The sequence below is a fragment of the Lepidochelys olivacea genome (genome assembly GCF_965140295.1).
Source record: "Lepidochelys olivacea isolate rLepOli2 genome assembly, chromosome: 5".
NCBI classification, from domain to species: domain Eukaryota; kingdom Metazoa; phylum Chordata; order Testudines; family Cheloniidae; genus Lepidochelys; species Lepidochelys olivacea.
In genome coordinates this window covers 103,886,206-103,906,147 of record NC_140415.1, presented here as the reverse complement: position 1 = coordinate 103,906,147, position 19,942 = coordinate 103,886,206, and the positions used below count along the sequence as shown (strand labels likewise).

General features: G+C 41.2%; 1 protein-coding gene across 3 annotated transcripts in view; it reads right to left on the bottom strand.

Moving 5' to 3' along the window:
* The window catches only part of JAK2 (Janus kinase 2), a 148,729-nt gene that overhangs the window by 111,923 nt on the left and 16,864 nt on the right, over positions 1-19,942 (bottom strand). The window contains exon 1 of one of the 3 annotated variants that reach the window (XM_084628539.1): positions 17,356-17,371. The exons of the other annotated variants lie outside the window; for them this stretch is intronic. The gene's annotated coding sequence lies outside the window, so the exon portion shown is untranslated. Of the gene's footprint in view, positions 1-17,355; positions 17,372-19,942 lie in introns of those variants that run through there. 3 annotated transcript variants of the gene reach the window in all.

Genomic DNA, 19,942 nt, shown 5'->3' with positions numbered 1-19,942 from the left:
AAGTTGTGCTGAAAAGAACTTTAAGGATTAATGTCTGTGGTGATGATCCCCTCTAGCAATATATGTAGTGCTAATCCCAGTCCTTCTAGCTGGGTATTTGATGATCTGCCAGCCTCACACAGAACCAAGAAATGGGGAAAGTAGTTAATTTCATACCAGTTGGAATGCACAAGGTGCCCAGCCCTAGAAACGATTGTGAGCATCTGGCTATTTCCTGAGTCCACACAGAACAGAACAGATAGCTCTATTAGTGTATGGACCAAGGTTACATGGGAAAATTTCATAGCTGAATTGTGAGCTGGTCCAGCACTTCTGTGGGAGTCCTTGGAGAGTCTGTGCATGTAGACACCTGATCTGATGAACTCTCTCATGTATCTTCCTAGGAGTGACAAATGCCCTATGTTTTTATCCAAAACTCTGTCAGGGGTGGCCAGAAGCTTGACTTCAACTATGGATATGTGGGATGAATGTGCCAGGCACTCATGTGACCCTGTATGGTGATACATACATACTATGGATTTCTGTGGTCTGTTTACTGGTACTGAATCTAAGTACTCCCACATCTCCATTCCAGCCAGGCTGTCTTTCAGCTCACAGACAACTATTACCAGTTGTTAGAGGGGCTCTTGCCGTTTTGGTTTCTTGCCATGTTCTGTTTTTAATTCGAGCCTGTAGGCTACAGCGTTCTATTTGGATTAAAGAAGTCTTGGCACAGACTGGACAGGATATGGCTAGGCAGCTGCTTGAACCCTCTTATGTACAGACTTTATGTTAGTGTTCAAAAGTGTTATGACTGAGGGCAAGAGGTGTCACTTGTCCTCAGCCATAGATACTGTGAAAAGCAGTTAACGAGACTTCTTGGGTAGCATGCAAGTTGATTACTCAGCTGGTGTTACTCACGGAGATTCTGGAGGTGCTGTGGCAACTCCAGGATACAATGTTGTTGCTGGTTTGTGAAGAAAAGTCTTGGGTCCAATTTTTGAGGAGGTAATCAGCATTTCATGATGAGAAGGCAGGTTGCCAGCTATTCTTAAGAAAAATCAGCAAGACCATTATCAATGTCAATAGTTGTTTTTTTGAGAATCTTGCTTATTTTGATCAGTATCTCATCTCACCCTTTTGCAGTGGGGCAGCTTAGACAGTCCAAGTACACAGATTTCCTTGAATCCATACAACTGAGTTACAGAAATTATAGACATGGGATGGAGACGGCACTGGGTATATATTTATGATCTCCTCGATTCCATGGATGAAGATAAATTTTCAAATCTCCTCAGCATTGTCCTGTGTGTCTGTTCCCATTGACAGGAATGGTAAATAGATTTCAATGGAACGATATTAACCCAGCACTGAGCACATCTGAAACTTCTATCCAAAGCATCTATGCTGAGTCTTTTACATCTAGCTGCTCCTTGGATACCACTGATCATGAGTTTTTGTGAGGGACCTCTGTGACATGTAGCAGGGATGGAGTCTCTCTCAAGTGGTTCTCTTCCTAGCTTTCCAAAAGGACCTAGAGGGTAGCGATGGACAATCGTTTCTTTTCCCTCCAAGGGCTCACTCTTGGAGGTTATTTTATCAGCTGATAGGTATTTGACACCAGAGTGATCAGTCTATTGCTTTTTTTTTTTTTTTTTTTTTTTTTTTGGTGAAATTACATTAGACCTTGGGTTGGGTATGGTTCCCTGGCTTTGTGCAAATTAAACAATTAAATAAATAATCCTTCCTGTTTCGCCTCATGAGCGGTTTCTCCAGCCCATCACTGTGACGAGTTTGTCACACTCTTCCCAGAAACAGCGTAATTCCCAGATCTCCCCTCAACTAGCCATCTCTCAAAGGGAAGTTCTTGCTAATTACTACCCAGACTCAATCCTCCTGTGTTTGGGAAAGGTGACTATTAAATTACAGGTGCACTTGGACATCCAGTGACATTCCAGCAAGTGTAGACCATCAGTTAGGAAACAACAGAATTGTAACTAATTTATATCAATCTTTGCAGTCAACCCTCCTAACAAAAAAATGCCCATATATGAAACGCTGTGAAAAGGATCTGGATAAACAGATTACCCCAAAGGAGTGGGTTCACTCTGGAAAAGAGAACCAGCAACTTCATCCTGCAGCTCAATAAAATATTTCTTCAAGATATTGTTTCAATGGTACCTCACACTAGTCAAGTTAAAATAGATACATAGCTTGAATGGGAATAAATGTTGGAGAAATTGTGGTGAAAGAGGAGATTTTGTGTATATATGGTGGACATACCCAGTCATTAGAGAGTACTGGGATGCAATTCATAATCAAATATCACAAATTATTGGATAATTTATTACCAAGTGATCCTTTGGGTAATCTTCCTAGGGCTTCCTAGTGGAAATGGTCACACAAAAGGAAATGACGAATTAATCTCTCATTTGCTAGGAGCTACTTAGCTACTGATAGCCTCTCAGGGGAAAAAGAAAAATGATCCAACCATCAAGGAATGATTAAAAAAAAGGGAGTTGATTGTTATGGAAGTATTTACACACCAATTACACACTTAACACAAACAGAGGACAAATAGGTATTTAGACATTTGATTACCATTGATTCAGTACTCAGACCAAGTACATTCACCTAAAAAAGGATCAGAATACCTGTCCAATGTTGTGAATATTAACATTTGATAGACATGCCGTGTTTGCTAAATATGTAGTTAGAGATTTCTCTCAATTTAATAAGATCACTAGACACGTCATGAGTAGTATAAAGATGTTTATTCTGTACATGCTAATGCCCTGTTAAAAAGAGATCTGATTATTATTATAATACTGTACAATGTTTCTCTAAGCAAAAGCTCACTATTGTAATGATTGCTGTATTCTCTCCAATAGTTACATGGCCAGGATTTGTAAACTTGTTAAAACTTCCTAAATAAAGAAACAGTTTATTTAAAAAAAGAGAGAGAGAGAGAGACCAAGTCCGAGTATGTTAGCAGTGTTTGTTGGAAGTTAAACTGGACATTCTGATCATGCTCAACCGCATGGCAGCTTTTGATATAACGGACTATGATGTGTTGCTTTCGTGACAAACATCTTCCTGGTGTAACCTAACTGCTCTCCACTGGTTTAATTAATGTGTAGGAAGAAGACCTAAGTCAATTGGTGTTGACGGCTACACTATCATTTTTAAAGAGTATGATCTGCAAAGTACATGATGGTACACAGGTGTGAATATATTACCCTGTGAACCAGGGGTGGGCAAACTTTTTGGCCTGAGAGCCACATCGGGGTTCTGAAACTATATGAAGGGCTGGTTGAGTTATTAAATTGCTCCCCGTAGGAATGTGCTACTTATGGTGTACTACTTACAGCTGCCAGTCCTGGTGCCCTGAGCAGCGTGGTAAGGGGGCGGGGGAGGTAGGGAAGGCTGTGCCTCCCCAAAAAGCCTGGTCCCTGCTCCCTATCCACTCCCTCCCACTTCCTGCCCCCTGACTGCCCCCCTCAGAATCCCCGACCCATCCAACCCTCTGCTCCTAGTCCCCTGACTGCCCCCTCCCAGGACCCCCCATCCCTAACCACCACCCCTGGGCCCCCACCCCTTATCCAACCCCTCCCCCTGCTCCCTGTCCCCTGACTGCCCCAACCCCTATCTACACCCCTGCCCCCTGGCAGGCACCCGGGACTTTCACGCCTATCCAACCGCCCCCTGCCCCCTGACTCCCCCCCCAGGACCTCCTGCCCCTTATCCAACCCCCCCGCTCCCCGCCCCCATACCATGCCACTCAGAGCACCAGGACTGGCAGCCGTAAGTAGTACACTATAAGTAGCACATTCCTAGGGGGAGCAATTTAATACACTACACCTCGCAGCTCTCGCAGCCGCGCTGCCTGGCAGGAGTTTGCAACCCCGCTGCCCAGAGTGCTGGTGGCATGGCGAGCTGAGGCTGCAGAGGAGCAGGAGGGGGAGGGGGCTAGCCTCCCAGGTTAGGAGCTCAAAGGCCGGTCAGGATGTGGCCCACGGGCCGTAGTTTCCCACCTCTGCTGTGAACCCTATCTAATGATCCTTTCTTCATCCTTGGTCAACTCAGAATCCAGGTCAGGTGTCTGAGTGACAACAACATAGCTGTCACACCGCTTGACAATTTCTCCCTCCCTCCCAAATAAAAAAAAAAAAAATCAAAAAACGCTGTGTAGAGCAAATAAAATCTATTTACTACTCCTTGATCTCCACAGCCCAACGTGGTGTTTTTACACACCTCCTGTAAGTGCAGATTCCTGATTTTTCAGAGTCTGGGACATGGTGGCTAATATATCAGTAAATATTTCTGAAGTGCCTATCACCATAATCTCAAGTAGATGCGGTAGTAAGCAGCTAATACAACAGCTCCTCAGAACCAGGAATCTCTCCCGATACTGTATTTAGCAGCTATAATAGTTCCTCCTATGCTGCTCTATAAATGGCACTCCTCTCTGTGTGAGATATTCTCCCCTCTCCTTTCTTTATAGGCTCAGATATTGCAATCATTTGCCATCAATTTTGACACGGGAAAGTTCAGTCCCTTATCCAGAAGAACACCTGGATAATATTGCCAGTTTGATGCTTCTGAGCCACATTGTACTCCACTCTGTAAAAGCAGAGTTTTTCTGCTAAGTAAAAGCCTTTGTTGTGAAGAGGCTCTCTTTCTCAGTGTCCTAGTTTATGGACAAACACTCATTCAGAAGCAGAGAAACAGTTTGAGAATTACTGCATAACTCTTGGCCAATTCTTTTCCTTGGAAAAGGACATGGTTTGATAATGCTCCATGGATTGGACATTATTTGAAAGTGGTTTAAGTTTTTATTTAAAAAACAGAACAAGCTGCACCCTTCATCCCCTAGCAAAACTGTTTATCCCCTAACAAAACTGTTACAGCAGACCATGATCAAAAAGCTCAACTATTGTAACTCCCTCTTAGCAGGGCTTTCCCTATACTTTCAGCTTGCTTTGAATGTAGCAGCATATTTGTTCACTGGCTTCAGCAACCATGATCATACTTTCACCCCATGTTCTCTACATTGTCCACTCATAAATTGACACCAAATTGAATATTTGTTGTTGTTTTATATAAAAAGAGCACTCAACAATATTACTCCCAGCTAATATGATAGATTCAAGCTCTCCTCCTTGGGTCTTTGCCTGGTGCATATCACAGTTTCTTTTTTAAAACCAGTTCTGAAGTAAGAGTGGCTAAGGATTACAAAATCTTCACTATTACTATGATGTTGTTAACTCTACACCAGAGTTCAAGATCTGGTAAAGAATTTCTCTTTAAAATGTTCTTAAAACCAGAACTCATTTATTTTTAATTTAAAAGATTCAGGACTTTTTAATTGCAAGTATATGCTATTTTAATCCAGTACACGCCAATCACAGCACAACTAAAGCATATGCATGCTGAAAGGCACTGTGCTGCCCGGCCAGCAAAAACATTACCATGTGAAAAAATTCTGTGCATGAAATTCTCTAATTAGCTGCTCCTAGTACGAGTCTCTAAACCCAACAACATAGGTCTTAAATGGAAAAAAATCGTCTACTGGCAACTACCAAAGAAAGAAAGAGAAATAAAAATGCAACTAGATTAATTCTATGGAAAACATCACTAGACTAGCACTAAATATCGTTACATGGTAGACTCGTATGAAATAAATATCTTCTCTCACACAACCCAAAACTTTTACTTTCTCATAAAAATCGATGTGTCCTGGTCACATGAACAACAGAGGGTATGATCTATCATGGGGATAGTCCAGTGGTTCTCAAACTTTTGTATCGGTGACCCCTTGCACATAGCAAGCATCTGAGTGCGACCCAACTCATAAAATATAAAAAAGTTTTTTATATTTAACACTATTATAAAAATGTTGGAGAAGAACATAATACCATAAGAATGGCCCTGCTGGGTCAAACCAAAGGTCCATCCAGCCCAGTATCTTGTCTTCCGACAGTGGCCAGTGCCAGCTGCCCCAGAGGGAATGAACAGAACAAGGAATCATCAAGTGATCCATCCCCTGTCGCTCATTCCCAGCTTCTGCCAAACAGAGGCTAGGGACACCATTCCTGCCCATCCTGGCAAATAGCCATTGGTGGACCTATCCTCCATGAATTTATCTAATTCTTTTTTGAACCCTGCTATGGTCTTGGCCTTCACAATATCCTCTTGCAAGGAGATCCACAGGTTGACTATGTGTTGTTTGAAGAAATACTTCCTTTTATTTGTTTTAAACCTGATGCCTATTAATTTCATTTGGTGACCCTCTAGTTCTTGTGTTATGAGAAGTAGTAAACAACACTTCCTGACCTACTTTCTCTACACCAGTCATGATTAACCTCAACCATATCTCCCCGTAGCCATCTCTTTTCCAAGCTGAAAAGTTCCAGTTTTTTATTAATCTCTCCTCATACGGAAGCCGTTCCATATCCCTAATCATTTTTGTTGCCCTTTTCTGAACCTTTTCCAATTCCAATATATCTTTTTTGAGATGGGGCAATCACATCTGCACACAGTATTCAAGAAGTGGGAGTACCATGGATTTATATAGAGGCAACATGATATTTTCTGACCTATTATCTATCCCTTTCTTAATTATTCCCAGCATTCTGTTCGCTTTTCTGACCGCCGCTGCACACTGAGTGGATGTTTTCAGAGAACTATCCACAATGACTCCAAGATCTCCTTCTTGAGTGGTAACAGTTAATTTAGACCTCATCATTGTACATGTATAGTTGGGATTATGCTTTCCAACATGCATTACTTTGCATTTATCAACATTAAATTTCATCTGCCATTTTGTTGCCCAGTCACCCAGTTCTGAGAGAGCCTTTTGTAGCTCTTCGCAGTCCGCCTAGGTCTTAACTATTTCTAGTAATTTTGTATCATCTGCTAATTTTGCCACCTCACTGTTTACCCCTTTTTCCAGATCATTTGTGAGTATGTTGAATAGGACTGGGCCCAGAACAGACCTCTGGGGGACACCACGATTTACCTCTCTCCATTCTGAAAACGGACCATTTATACCTACCCTTTGTTTCCTATCTTTTCACCAGTTACCAATCCATGAGAGCACCTTCCCTCTTATCCTATGGCAGCTAACTTTGCTTAATAGCCTTTGGTGAGAGACCTTGTCAAGGCTTTCTGAAAATCTAAGTACTCTATATCCACTGGATCCCCTTGGTCCACATGCTTGGTGACCCCCTCAAAGAATTCTTTTATATTGGTGAGGCATGATTGCCCTCTACTAAAACCTACATTCAAAGAAAGCTGAAATTATAGGGAAAGCCCTGCTAAGAGGGAATTACAGTAGATGAGCCTTTTGACCATGGTCTGCTGTAACAGTTTTGTTAGGGGATAAATAAGGGTGCAGCTTGTTCTGTTTTTTAAATAAAAGCGGGGTTTGGGGTGGAGGCTGACAGCTCACAACCCCCACATAATAATCTCATAACCTCCTGAGAGGTCACGACCCCCAGTTTGGGAAACCCTGGGATAGGCTCCTAAAATCAGTTATACAATCCATCCCTCAATACAAAGGTTGTCTGTCTTTACAAAAAAATGGCTATTTCCTTGGCACAATATAAGCCCATTAACACTGAGCACACATTCATTTGCAAAATATTTCATATTCAAACATTCATGAATATTAGGCACTGTCCACAAGAGTCACTTACATTATGAAATATGATCTAATTACCATAAATTTTCTAGTAAAACACACAGATTTTTAGTAACCAAATTTTAGTAATATGATAATTTACCTCCAGCATTCTGCTCTTCAATCTTTATGATAAATTTGGCAATCCTGTTTAGCTTTTTGAGATATTTATTAGGTTTGTGAATTATAGGTTTCTACTGTATGTATTTTTCTGTGAAAAAACTAACCACGAAACAAATATGGTACAAGTGAAAAGGTACAAAACACCTACTGATATGATTTTAATTTTCACTGTATTTGTAAACACATGCGTTTCCCCTATGTTATCACATGGAGAATGCAGAAAAAGCTCCCCAGGCATTAGGCAAACTGGGCTTATAGAAACATAGAAATGTTGGACTTGAAGAAGTCATCGAGTTCAGCTTCCTATTCTGTGACAAGAACCAAGTCAACCTAGACCTTCCCTGACAGATGTTTGTTCAAGCTGCTTTTTAAAAACCTCCAATGATGGGGATTCCACAGCCTCCTTAGAAAGCCTATTCCAGAGTTTAACTACTTTTAGAGTTATGAAGTTTTTCCTAAAATCTAACCTAAATCTTCCTTACCACAGATTAAACCCATTACGCCTTGTCATAACTTCAGTGGACATAGAGAACAATTGATCACTATCCTCTTTATAACAGCCCCTTAGCGTATTTTAAGACTGTTATTAGGTTCCCCCTCAGTCTTCTTTTCTCAAGACTAAAACATGCCCAGTTTTTTTAACCTTTCCTCATAAGTCAGCAAAAACAACGAGGAGTCCTTGTGGCACCTTAGAGACTAACAAATTTATTTGGGCATAAGTTTTCGTGGGCTAGAACCCTCTTCATCAGACGCATGGAGTGGAAAAAATGGGCCACTCTCATTACAAAAGTGGTTTTTTTCCCTCCCTTGGTGTCCGACTGTTAATTGAATTGTCTTGTTAGACTGACCTCCCACTTGGTAAGGCAACTCCCAGCCTTTCAATTATACCTGCTACTGTCTTTTCCGCTCCATGCATCCGATGAAGTGGGTTCTAGCCCACAAAAGCTTATGCCCAAATAAATTTGTTAGTCTCTAAGGTGCCAGAAGGACTCCTCATTGTTTTTGCTGATACAGACTAACACGGCTACTACCACTCTGAAACCTCATAGGTCAGGTTTTCTAAACCTTTTATCACTCAGACAAGAGTAAACAAGACTTCAGACACCGTGCACCACTGAACTTAATGTTGCTCAGATTTAAATGAAAGGGCACTGAACTGATTTTTGCCATCTGAGATGGATTGTCTTTCAACAACAGAACCACAGGATCTTGAATATTTCCTGGGGGAATTCTACGCCACTGTGCATACACACAGTTTATGTCCCATGCAGATTTCTTTGCTTCCCCGCAGAAAAATGACTTTCTAATGGGGAAGCAAAGGGAAGCCATGAGAGCAGTCATACAATCCCCCCCCCCCCCCGAAGTATGTTTCGGGTGTCCAGGGCAGCTGGCAGAGAGGTAAATCACTGTGGGGCAGGGGACAGGACTGGGCAGGGGACGGGACTGGGCAAGACCTGACTGGTGGCTCCTACCCTGCACTAGGCTCAGCTGCTAGTCCCAGCTGGGTTGGGGAAGACTGGACTTCCTCTTCACCTGCACAGCATCCGGGGCCAGGTCAGACCCACCCCCAGATTTCTCCCCCAGCTATAGAAAGCTCTGAAAACTGCACCCCCACCTGCCGCACTTCCTGCGCCCATCGCTCCTCAGCTGCAGGGGAAGGGATCATTATACAGGGAGCTGCTCCTCCATCCACCCAACCCTCATGCATCCAGATCCCCTCATGCCCAGACCCTCCTGCCGAGCCTCACATCCCTACAAACCCAGAACCCCCCATGAAAAGCCCCAGTCCCCCTGCACCATCCCAATGAGCCACCCGGACCCCACCCTACCAAGCCCCAACCAGCTGCACCTGGATTCCCAACCCACTGAGCCCAGCATATGGACCTCCCCACTGAGCTCCCCACACCCAGAACTCTAACCACCTTCACCTGGACCCCTGTAGAGTCCCAATACCACTGCACCCAGAACCCCCACCAAGAAGCCCCTGTGCATCCAGATCACCCCATACAGAACCCTCTCAGCTCAAACCTGGATCATCCCCACCCCCCCCCCATTGAGCCCCTCCACACTTGGATCCTGCCTTGCTGAATCTGCCTGCCCATATCTGGCATGGAGGGTCAGGGTCAGTCCTTGCACTGTGTCAGGGTTGGGTGCAGCCTCACCGCTGAGTCTGTGTCCCGGGGGGAAGTTGGGGGGGGGGCCCCTCTGCACGGTGATCTCCCACTTCTGTGCAGCCAGTGGCCTGTGCTCCCTAATGTCATGCTGGAGCCTCCACATTTATTTGACAAATAAAATTTGCAGAATTTTAAAATACTGTGTGCAGAATTGTTAATGTTTTGGCACAGAATGCCCTCCGGAGGAGCATAGGGATGAATGTGCAAACCAACGAAGCCCAGGAGGGGGTTCTGTTAGGGACCACTGAATCAAACCAGAGCACAGGATGAGAACTCCTTAGACACCTGCTTAAAATGTGTGGCAATTGTGTTGTTGTGGGGACTTCAATCTGGGGCACATATGCTGGAAGTTTCATGCCACCAGTAGTAAAATATCATTAGAGTTTCTAAAAATTATAGATAACTTTCTAACACAAAAAATACTATACCCAACACAAGGAAACTCTATTTTGGACCTCATTATGGACAGATATAGCAGCTTTATGGTCACTGGATTAAAAGTTGATAGTTAAAGTAGAACTTCAGAGTTACGAACCCCTTGGGAGTGGAGTTAGACTGACATAAATCCCAGGGGAAAATGGAAATGCTGATACAGGATTCAATTAAGAAAGAATTAAAGGATAGGAATATACTAAATGCTAGTTAATATATGTTTATGGAAAAGAGCTTTTGGATACAAGTTTAAATTTTGCCCCTATACTGGCATCAGCTTCAGACTAAATATTTATATCGCAAATACATGCCATCTACAACAGACTTAAAGCCAAGTCAGTGCAGCCTGGAAAAACTTCAATTGCTTGAGCTGCATAAAAAAAGCACAAGACAAGATTGCCTTTTTGCCTACTGATCTTTGCCTTGACAACAAAACTATGTGGCACAAATAATAAAGTTTCAGACCTACTTTGATACAGCTGGAATCTCTAATAGTTACATAAACCACAGATAATATTTGTTAATAATTAATGGGTCCATTATATTTCGGCCAATTGTGCTACACCATCCCATCCTGCCAGCAAACTGTACGCAGTGGAATGCATTTCGCACAAGGCAATCAACACTAAGTTAGAATATAAAACTATGTTATGTTATAAACTATAGTTATAACTAGGTTATAAAACTATAATTTCATCATCATCAAATGACAGGTACGACAGGAAAATGTTTATATTTAGACAGTTATATGCTATTGAATCAAAACAATTGCCTTTGGCCCTTGATCAACAGCAATCTCCAAATTTGGGCCTAATATTCCAACAAATATTGTGACCACCCACAAATTGCCCTACATTTCTTTAATGAAATCAAAGTTGACCTCAATGCAGGCTTATTATGCTCTAGAATAGATTGAAAAGCTTGAAGGAACAACACCACAAGATATTGTAGTTATTTACCCTATTTACTATACTTTCAGTTTGTGTTTCTGATAGGTCACATCAGATGTAACAAGATAGAAAGCCTAAACTGCTCATTGCACAGATATATTCATTCACTATTGGAGCAGCAACAAACAAACAAAAAACTGACAAAGATTTGTGGCAAACTTCTAGACGAGAAAGGCATTTACCACTGTAAATGTTATTTGAGTGTACTGCCCCTGCAGGTCCACACTCCTGGGGAGTACAGATGTTTACCACAAGCTCAGAACATGTAGCAAACACTGCCCACACAGAGAATGCCCCTCCGGGATGCAAACATTCACAACAAGGTTATGAAAGTCATTAAACTGATTGGGTGAGCGGACAGGCAAGAGAGACTCTTTTTTCATTAGCTCAAAACCAGCACGTTAAAAATGTTCCAAATTTTCAGTAGGATGAAATCTCCATAAAAACAACTCATGCACTGGCTATATTTAACAAAAACAGGTTGTTGTAAGTAAGATATATTCATCTGTATTTTTATACAAAAAACAATTGCATCATGATAATTAGAGTCCGAACACAATAATGCAATTCTCCCTCTCCAAAACACAACAAAATAGAAAGTGTTATTTTTTTACCTGTTCTAATCCTTGATTTCGAGATTACTTGACCTGTCACAGCCTCTGCCTACTTTATTGTTCCACCAAATAAATCTACAAGCAGTACACCCCATTTCTAGAAATTGATTTAAAATTAGAGAGCCAAGAGTCTATTCTCTGGAACATTTCAGTTGTTTTCAGTTTCTAAGTCAGCTTTCATTCTAAACAGAATGTATTAATTGTGTAGTGAGGAAGCAGATTTCCTTTTGCCCACAGCAAAGAAGTGTTTCCTGTATTAAATATTACCTCTTTTGACCCAGTGGTTAGCCAAATTCAGAGAGTGTCTCAGGTTGTTCCAGTTAGGAGGAGAAATCATTAGATGGAATCAGCTATTTCTTGGATGTAATCTTCTTTATTTACAAAGATTATACATAAAGTCTTGTTTCCCTTAACATAGTAAGAATCAAACAGCAGGAGAGAGTTTCTTTGCTCACTGTTCCAAACTTGCCTTTCCAGCCAGCACTGTGTGGCTAAAAAGCTCTCTTAGATTTCTCTCAAGGCCTTTTTACCAGCATTTCTGTTACTGTCAACTTGGCCTTCCGTCTGCTTCTGTGTCTCTCGCACAAACAAACACCTTCATGCAGACAATGACCAGCTGTGCCCCTGCCCACATAATTCAGATTCCTGAGTGGCCTTGGACATGCCTTTGTTTTGACCAGACATGGGCCCATGTTTTGGCTTTTACTGCTTCTGTTTTAGTCAGGTTATATACCCAACCCATTAAACCAGCACAATAATAATGAACATTGCATGAATGGTATAAAAATATGAATATGCTCATTATCATGTTAGACAACACCCGTACTGAAAGTTTCCTTAAAATGTAAGAAGTGTTTTCTCCATTCTCATTGCCAAGAAATGTATGCTTTTCAACTCAATTACATTTCTCCTACCTATCCTGCAAAGCAGATATGAGTTGGATGCCTTTTACCTTGATATAACAATCACTTAGAGCTTGATCCTGCAAAAGTGCTATGCACTTTGGCCAATCCAGAAAAGCATTCAGTCACGTAAGTAGTTCCATTGAAAACAACAGAACTACTCATGTGATTAAAGTTAAGACCATGTTTAAGTAACTGGGTCTTAATATGCAGGTAACTCCTTTTGATGAGAAAATTTTACTATAATTTTACTCTATTATAATATAATTACATTTTACTATAATTTTACTATATTATACTACTATAATTATAGTGGTCAAGGGAATCAGGAAAGCTACTAATTTGTGGATAAAAAATAAAGTTTCACAAACAAGGGAGAGAGAAGGTCCAGTTTAAAGTCCCCTAATATGAAGCAACAGAAAGAAAACGTTCTGAAACAGCAAATGAAAGTTTTAGAGACGGTAAAAACATGGAGTACATAGCACTTAAAGAAAATATAATTCCAGTATATATTACCCACTATGAATGGGTATGTAATGCAAAAGTATTCATAGCAGAAACAGATAGTAAAGTTATTTCATCTTAGAAATTTATACTGATAGCTACCATCAAGGCACATACATACACTGAATCACTAAAATAGTAAATTTCTCAGAGCTGTAATCAATTGCATGAGTTATATTGCCTCCTAGGAACCTCTATATGCTTAAACCAGGCAAAAATAGCAATACAATGATAGAAGACCATTTAAGATTTGCACCACAAATTTCATTTAGCTGTTATAATAGACAATGTTACTGTTGCCATGTCTGTGTCATCTTTATATATTTAGGCCAAACCTTTCATTTCCTTAACTTTAGGCACTAGGAGTTGTTCCATTTACAGTGCATAAAGTGTGCAAAGTTGAGCACATTTGTACATTGTTGCCAAATCCAGTCCTGGCTATAGATAACAAAAGGAAATAGCTAAGATCAGATATTCTGTTTTTCTATCTCAATATATTCCTGTAGTGAAATCCTGCAACATCTTTTTAGCTTACATCTAAAATAAATATTTAGCAACTTACAGCCCAAAATTTAGGTTTGGCAAAATAAAAAGTTCAATAAAACTCATTAATAGAAAGGTTTTCACAATTAAAATATAAAAATCAATAAAATTTCAATCTTGGGTTTAAAGTACTGCAGCAAAAATGTTTAAAGAGAAACAAACACAACATGTTTTTTTCTTTTAACTGTGAAAACATTGTTATTAATATTAGGGTTTGCTAAATTTGGACTTATTTTCTTCTAACTTCTGTCAGATAACTATCACATCAGTTTTATTTAACAAATGTCACTCTAATAAAACTGGGTGCACAAGCCTGAAAAGTACTCACACTAAAATCAATTAAATATATATTACAGCACCTGTAAATCCTTGTAAAGCAAGAGTTGTCTGTGTGCAGGGAACTTCACTAAATTTCATGTCATGCAGTTTTTCTAGACTGCAGCTATATATATTTTAAAGTTTGCAAACTTCTTTCACTTCTTACTCAGAAACGAGATGAAACAGGCTTCTTCCTAGATCTCAAATCTTGGGAGAAACCAAAATGGAAAGAGTAGTAGTAGTCAACCATGAAATATCCAAGGTCTGCATCCTGCCTATCCAGCCAGATCAGTTTCTTTGAAGGAGGGCCAGAGGTAGTCTCACTACCACAAGGAAAAACTGGGAAAGAGCAGATGATTATTACACTTTTTTTTTTTAAAAAAAGAAGATGATAATCAAATCTAGAGTTTATTAAAAACTAGAAATAAAGCAACATCTTCATCAGGCCATGTATTAAATAGGAGTCAGAACTCTTCTGCACTGACAATCGGTTGCAGACTTTTCAATCTCTGAAATCACTGGATCATGGGTGCAAAAGGAAAATCTAAACTTCCATAAAAATATCTTTACAAGCTTGTACAAACAAAATGAAAGGAGAGATGTCTTCCCTGTGCATTCTGGGAGATACCAACTTCATTCCCAGATGTGTTTTAGAAGGGATGGGAAAAGGCAGTTTGTTTTTTCTATGGTTTCACAGCTGAATCCTAACGGTATTAGAGCAGGGGAGATTTGGAGTCATAACTGTTGGGAGTGTATTCCTGCATCTGAGCAGGAATAGGTCTAGTGATTAGTGACCCTGCCCTCCTACCTTGTTTCCACAACTCCTCTACAACAACCTTACAGAACAAACTGTTGTCTGCCAGACTAAACCTCTCATATTATGAAATCTGGAGAACACTTTATCCCTATTTAAATTAGTGAAGTGTGACAAAGTGCTTGGAGCTGGTGCTTTCTTTAAGAGGTACGTACACTGATTATTGCACAAACTTTACAATCTGATCCACAGCCAGAGAGCTGTTGACACAAATCCAGCCATCTTTAGGCCTTATCTAAAGTTCAGTCAAAGCTTCTATTTTCTGACATGTTGACTCTCCTGTTACGCTACAATACGGTAACTTGTCATCTGTTGTGCGTGATTTCACTATATATGAGTAGTCATCTGAATCACAAAGCTATCTGCTTTCAGTAAACTAAACAAAGGGTTTATTAATTTGTATTGTGCCTTTCACTGTGGCATCTAGATGCTTAAATTACAGACATCAGAATTTAAAATAAGCACAAAACAAAATTTTTTAATCAAAAGCTATACAGTATTGAAATAAAAAAGCACTTGTGATAAAGTGCTTTCAGTCACTATCACTTGTTTAAAAAAAACAAAACAGGCAAACAGCAAGTAGCTACAAAAAAACTGACTGCTGTAACGGTTTTGTTTAGGGTTTGTGAAATGATGAACTACCACCTGAGTTATACAGGTATATGAGAGAGAGCGGGTGAGTGGGAGAAAACAGGAGCCTCAATATCTGCCCTTAAACAGCGACTTCATCTACAGCGAGGAGAAATGTGTGTTTGCTGATTTAGTTTTAAAACTAGCTCTGGCTAATGTGATTTAAATGCAGTTCGCTTGTGCAGTGTGGGTCAAGCATTAAGACTGCATTTTATTGCTCAGATACTATTTCTCAAATAATACAATACGTTACAATATCATGCCATTTTTCCACAACCTGAGATATGTGAGTTGCATCTTGTAGTAACGAGTATCACAGTGTATGAGAGAGAACATTTATATAATATTTTTCTTAAATTAACCAAGATCTGATGCATCAGGAAACAGTAGCATACCAAGGCAATTGCAATCAGTAAGCTAATTTGCCTCTTCCAGGCAGTAAACTATCTACCTCTACTCCTGCTCCCAAAAAGTTTGAAGGAAGTCATAAACTACTGGAAAAGGGAGTGGTGAGCTAGGCAACCAAGGCTATAAGGGATAACATATGCCTTACACACATACACAATTTAAAATAATTACACATACACACAGACTTCTTATTAAGATGAAGATCTACTGATGTTAAAAAGTCAGCGTACTGCCCTCAGGAAAATGGGTGTTATGTAAAAAGTATGAGAAAAGGATACTTATCACAAACTGCCAATATAATTTGTTTATAGCATCAAAATCCTCCAGGGACAATTACAAATCCCCATAATGTTTTTCAGTGCTACAGTCTTTTACAGTGCTATGCAAGTGTGTAAAAAAATATTCTCCCTTTAGCATTTACCTATCCAAGGAGCCTCCAGAGAAATTCCAAGTTAAGTAAGAATACTTTACGCTCTTCAAATAAGTCTGAATAATCAGAAGAGGAGGAATAAATGGCACGTTGTGATAAACAAAGACTCCTTCGGGCCAATCAAACATTAGAAACTCTGGGAGACAAGTACACATGGAATTGCACACATTTTCTGGTATTGCATAATCTTCTAGCGCTGCAGACAAATCTCTCTATACAGGACAGACATCACTTAATCACTTTTTAAAAATCTGCTTGTGTGGATCTGCTGATAGAATTTTGCACTAAATAGCTATTCTTTTCTATTTACCACAGTTGGGTAAATTAATCATGACAGTATACAAACTTCCCCGATATTCTACAGGAGAAATACCCATGGAATTATCAAAAAGTCAATATTTTTGGTTGGGAATTTCAAAGGACTCTAAGGGATTTAAGTGTCCAAATGCCACAGAAATTCAATGGGATTTGGTTGTCTAATTCTCCTGGGCTCCTTTGAAAATCCCAGCCTTTATGACCAGATTCAAAACAACGAAGAACCTCAAACTGACAATTCGGAGACTGGCTGCTAATGAGTTAATTTTGCAAATTAACAAAAACAAAAAAAAAAAAGCAAAGGTAATACATTACAAAATGTACTGTGGTCATTTACATGACATAATTTAGTTTTATCTTTTTTTGGACCAACTTCTATTGGTGAGAGAGACAAGCTTTCAAGCCACACAGAGCTCATTATGACTACACTGTATATAATAATTTAATTTTAAACTACTACAGTGGTCCCAGCTGCAAAAACAATTGCATTCTAACAGCTAGCTTTCAGATGCTCATAACTTTCCAAAATATTTACCTCTTGGGCTGATATTTTCCATGCTTGATCTCGCTGCCAGTAAACAGTTTGGAAACTTTTTAAACACAAACCGTTTCAGCTGTTTTGAAATCATCAGAGGTCAGAAAAAAATAAAATGAACAGTACATTAAATTACAGAATAAGAAAAGAATAAGAGATACTGAGACTGGAGACCGCTTTTGAAAATATACAGTACCTCTTATGATTCTGTCTCTCTAAAAGGTTCCCCTGGTCTGATAATTACATCTCTACCCCGATAGAACGCTGTCCTCGGGAGCCAAAAAATCCTACCGTGTTATAGGTGAAACCGCGTTATATCAAACTTGCTTTGATCCACCAGAGCGCGCAGCCCCGCCGCCCCGGAGCACTGCTTTACCGTGTTATATCTGAATTCATGTTATATCGGGTCGCGTTATATCGGGGTAGAGGTGTATTTGCAACTACCTTTGGCTAGTGCTTCCTGGACGGATCATGTTTGGAGTTCAACAGAAGGGAGAAGTAGATTCAAAAGAAAACTCTGAAACAAGACAAAAGAAAGAAAAGTACTCCTAAATCTGAAGATTGGGTGTTACAAAAGCTTAAAGAAAGAGGGATCAAAGCTACAGACAGAGGGCATAGAAGGATTAATGCAAGGATTAATGCACAGGCTAGCAGAGGCACAATTTTCATGTCCTGTTTGTTCTGTTTATAAAGAGAAGAACCCTACCAGTGAGGAAGATCTCACCCAGTTGTGAAGTGCTTGGAAACTAATGGATTGCCATGCCTCCACAACAATAAAGTTTTACACTATTTAAATGAATATAAAAATGGAGTGTGACCTGGCTCTTATTACCTGGTTCCCACCCCCTCTGCCTGCTGAGCTTGTGCTTTCTGCAGACTTCAGAGCACGGGTGGGCAAACTACGGCCCGGGGGCCACATCCAGCCCTTCAGATGTTTTAATCCAGCCCCTGAGCTCCCGCTGGAGAGCGGGGTCCAGGGCTTCCCCACTCCGGCGCTCCAGCCGGGGAGCGGGGTCGGGGGTTTGCCCTGCTCTGCGTTTGCAGTGGCTCCGCACAGCTCCCAGAAGCAGCAGCATGTCCCCGCTCTGGCTCCTACACGTAGGGGCAGCCAGGGGGCTCCGCACACTGTCCCTCCCCCCAGCACAGCTCCCATTGGCTGGGAACCACGGCCAATAGGAGCTGCAGGAGCAGCACCTGCGGATGGGGAAGCGTGCAGTGCCGCCTGGCCGCACCTCCACATAGGAGCCGGAGGGGGGACATGCCGCTGCTTCCAGGGCAGCATTTACATCAAGCAGTTCCAGAGTCTGCACCCCTGCCCCTCTCCTGTGCTCAACCCCCTGCCCCAGCCTTGATCCCCCTCCTGCCCTCCAAACCCCTTGGTCCCAGCCTAGGGCACCCTCCTACACCCCCAACCCCTCATCCCCAGCTCCATCCCAGAGCCCGCATGCCCAGCCGGAGCCCTCACCCTCACCCTCTCCCACATCCCAACCCCCAATTTCGTGAGCATTCTTGGCCTGCCATACAATTTCCATACCCAGATGTGGCCCTCAGGCCAAAAAGTTTGCCCACCTCTGCTTTAGAGGGTTCAGGTCAGATGAAACTCTCAATTCCCCCAACTCTGGACTGCCCATAAGTGCCCGTCTCAGACTTCAAGAGGGTTCTGGGAGGAAGAAATGCAAGAACCCACTAAGCATCTCATGCTCTACAAGTAGAATAATAATTAAGACAAGGATTTTGTCACAGATGTCGTGGAACTCACAGAATCTGTGACTTCCAAAGACCTCCGTGACATCAGTCCCGGAGGCAACAGACCCCCAAGCAGCCATGGGCAGCAGGGGGACCCGCAGCTCTCCAGCTGCCATGGCAGAACAGGGGGACCCTGGAGTTCTGAGCCCCAATGGATGGTGGGGGGCCCCAGAGCTCTCAGCCACCCTGCAGCTGCCCAACCCTTCCCATTTTATCATGGATATTTTTAGTAAAAGTCAGGGATGGGTCAAAGGCATCTGTGAATTTTTCTTTATTGCCCATGACCTGTCCCTGACTTTTACTAAAAATAGCCATGAGAATATCCTAGCCTTAATAATAATCCAAACAGCAGCTAGGCAAACAACTTGCTCAAAATAACATTTCTCAAAGGTGTGATTGCTTCTGGACGGGTGGGTCTCCTTTGTTATCTATATTTAAACCCAAAGGGAAAATTGACATTTGAATCTGGACACACAAAACTTAACAGGAACTAAACAAGATAAGTTGAAGCACTGGAATCAGTTAAATGAGGAAGGCTAGCATGCAAAATGGCTTCGTAAAACAAACAACATAAACCCAAACAAACAGCCTAGTATATTTCTCCAATTTATCATATTCTTCAATAGACATCTTCTCCTAAGAAATATTAGCTTCTTTTGATCCAGCTCCATCTGTTGTGTCTTTTTGGGAGGCTTTTTGTAGGAGGGATTGATTTACTGGAGGACTAGCTCTGCGTGTGTGTTATTATCACAAAGGAATAATAAAGATGAGCTTTAAGGGGAGGGCAAGGAATGAAGACATGTATTTAGTGGTGTATTCTTTCTTTGATTCAAATCTAATG